Source organism: Chaetodon auriga, chromosome 8 (genome assembly GCF_051107435.1).
Source record: "Chaetodon auriga isolate fChaAug3 chromosome 8, fChaAug3.hap1, whole genome shotgun sequence".
Taxonomy (NCBI): Eukaryota; Metazoa; Chordata; class Actinopteri; order Chaetodontiformes; family Chaetodontidae; genus Chaetodon; species Chaetodon auriga.
This window is the reverse complement of record NC_135081.1, coordinates 28,310,495-28,314,070: the sequence shown is the minus strand read 5'-3', so window position 1 is coordinate 28,314,070 and position 3,576 is coordinate 28,310,495.

Sequence of the window (3,576 nt, the reverse complement as noted above, 5' to 3'; positions counted from 1 at the left end):
TTCTGCTGTTGTTTCACGTTTTAGCTCATTAGCTACGAGCGCTGATCCAGAACCGTGAGCGGACACTGAAGTCGGTCAAGAGGTCCGAAAAATTTGTTACGGAAGAACGATGGAAACACAAACTCATCGTTCACGTCACTGTCTAATCGCTGGGTGCTTCACAATCTTCTAAGCACTCTGAAGGAGTTAAAAAGCGTTCCTGTGACGTCACACCATCTGATCTGACATTTCAAAAAGTCTCTACGAACATCGTCGACCACTCTGACTGACTTTGTTCACGAAGCTAATTTTCCCAGGTTCCATGAGATATCATCCTGAACCGTAATCCATGTATGACGGTCCAGGATCAGCACTTGTTAGCCTGCAAACTGTGTCTGTGTGCACATCAGTGAGAAAAGCATCACTAAGCTTCATAAAATACGTACATGCAGAAATAAATAATGTAAACAGTCTGCGTGCGTCTGGCCTGGAACCAGAACGGATCAAAGATCTAAGTTCATTATGATGTCACGCTGATAGTTACAGCTCAGAGGCTCACATCTCCTTCTGGAAACTCGCTCAGATTCATTGTGGCTCCACACAAGACGTCCAGGCAGCTTCAGAAAAACCAGCTTCAGGGTCCAAAGTAAAGGATGCACCAATAAAAAATATCTAAATTCGATAGTGAACGTGACAGCAGACAGACACTGATGGAAAAACTCAACATATCAAAAGTTCAACGATAGAAGTACAAATCAAAAGAAAGAAGTGCTTCAGGTGCTGACATTCACGTAGGTCAGATTTAACTGGTGTCATCATCAAGACGTTTTATCAGTGCATCTACAAGCTGTCATGAGTCAAACTGGTGCAGAGCAGAACTAAAACAGTGCAGTGAAGCAGCAGTAAATACAGCACGTGTGAGCATCTCGTCTACCACAGAAACGTCATCTGAGAGCGAGAAGCAGCGACACCGTGAAGACCCCGCACACTGTGCGACGCCGGCCCCTTCGCCAGGAAGACGCCACGAAATGTCTGACGGGAACTCAAAACGCTGTTTCTGGTCCACCGACCTTCAGAGCCCGTTCAGAGCCTCCAGGACTGAACCGGAGGGTCTTGTGTTTGAGGTCCACGGTCCAAACGTTCAGCCTGATCAGGCTTGGTGAAAAGCTGCATTGATCTGATCGATTGATCTTTGCTGCCCTCTCTGCTGTCGCCTGTGTTCCGGTAAATACAGTCAGTCAGCTGATCGACCCGTCAATCAGCTCCCAAACAAGCATTTGGGATTCAACACCACGATGGAAACTTGTCTTACGTTAACTTGGATTTAGATGGTCACCAATGTGAGGCAGCAGAGGGACTTTGAACCAAAGACAACGACTCTACGGTTACAGAGTCGTTTCGGATTCGGTCATGTGACCCGCCTTCAAATGAACCAATCACACAAATCTGTCACTTGAGCAGCATCTGATTTTGAAAACTGGTTTGAGCACGTCGGTTCAGGTAGCGTCACGCTCACAAACCGACATCAAACAGGTTTCAATCAGACCTTCGTCACGAGGATCTCACAGTCGACCTGCGGTGAGCCTGTCAGACGGTGTGCAGGGCTTCAGCGGCGCTCAGAGGAACCACAATAATCTGCATTTAAATCCCTCAGAATCTGTCCAGTAAACCCAAACTCCCACATGGCCGTAGTCAAGTGAAACATTAGATTTTCATCTCTTTAGAAATAAATCTGCCTCAGAGGAAATGGAAGAACACGTTCAGTGCAAAATCTGAAGCGTCACACTCGATTTTTGGCATCCGATCAGCAGTAAGGCAGTAATCTGAGGATTAACGTCTCAGCAGAGTTTAGTTTCACGTCGCCGAGTTTCCCGCTAAGTGACGGAGCGCAACAGCAGATACGATCTTTAATTCTACAAACATTTCTCCAGACGCAGAAAGAATTCAATCAGCTGAGTCAAACCTCAGGCAGCTGCTTTCCACAACCTCAGTTAGCTCGTAAACATGAACGTATCAAAAGAGCCAAGAATATAAACTTCTTTGTGTGAAAAGGATAGCAGGCTAGCTAACGTGTTGACTTGGATAATTACATGTTAATAAGATGACGAGCTGTCGCAGTTAACGGCACTTAACACAAAGGACAATGAGTAAGAACGTTTTGGCCGCCGTCGCCACGTTGGCGTGTGTAGCTTAAATGCGGCAGCAGGCTAACGAGGCTGAACGGTTCCTGTAAAGTAAAACTTAGTTTCCAGCTTGCGTTCAGAAAATATTTCACTTTTAAAAACTCCAGCTTCTGTTTGCCAAGACAGAAAAGGTTTTTTCCCTTTAAGAAATGGATCAAAAAGCCGTTTTTGGCGTCAAAGCAGCGAAACACGTGCGACGACAGCGAGCCTGGTTTGGAGGGATGATCGTAAGCTCGAGCGCTGAGCTTCAGCTGAACGCTCATTCCACCAGAAATGTTTGTAGGACTAAAAGACAAACTGCGCTCGAATCCATCGGCGCGCTGCTGAGAAGACGCCTGTTCCGATGCTCTGATTGGTCAGAAACTAGCGAGCTGGGGGTCATGTGATGTGGAAATCTGTGCGCACAAATTAATAAAGAGTTTAGTCACTAAAGGAAAGCGCAGTGGGACAGACGTGAGGACGAGTGCAGGACAGGTGTTTCAGGTGTTCAGAGACAAACGTCTTGTGCTTTAACAGTCGGAGGTTTGATGCTTCGATGATTCTCATTCACGCGGCCAAACGAATATTTACAGCACGTTCACGATTCCTCTGACGTTCATGATCTGAGAGCAGCTTCTAATCAATTAAAATGACCCGAATCTGCACATTCACACCACCTCAGACCTTTACTGATCTGTGCCTGCAGTTTATTTATCCGCACGTACGATTTATTGATGGATTTTAATGAATCTGTCAGTACATTTCATTAATTCCTACGTATGTTTTATAAACGTATGTTTTTATTATTCATGTATGTGCTTTTATTGGTTTTCATGGATACACTTTATTGACTGTATGCAGGTTTTATGAATCAGTAAAGATGTTTTATTAACTCAGGCATACGTTTAATAATCCTTGGCATGTTTTATTAATCTGTGTATTTTTCCATCATCCGTGTGTGTGTATTATTAATCTTTTATTAATCTGTGTGAACCTTTTGCACACGTTTCATCGCTCCACATGTGAATCTGTATAAATCCATGTGTCCGTTTTCATTATTCAGATCTGAACATTTCATCATTTGCTTAATATCTGTGTTATTGCATCCTTTATTAATCTGTGCGTGAACTTTTTTCATTTGTGCGAACAGATTTCCACCCCCCCGTCATGTTTGGTTGACTGCTGCCGTCGCTCTTGGCATCATGTCACTGTGCTTTGGACGTGTGTGAAATTCAGGCTGAACTGAATTCAAATGTTTGACAGTTTGTTTCTGGAAGCACCAAAGTCGGCGACCGCCGTCGGCTTTACGTGGAGAAACTACGAAACGTTGGTTTGCGTCACGGCTGCTGAAGTCCACCGCAGGCAGAGCGGCTCTTCACTCGCCTTGAACTGAAGTTAATGCGATGCTTCATGGGAGTTCGTGCCCTACTTCATT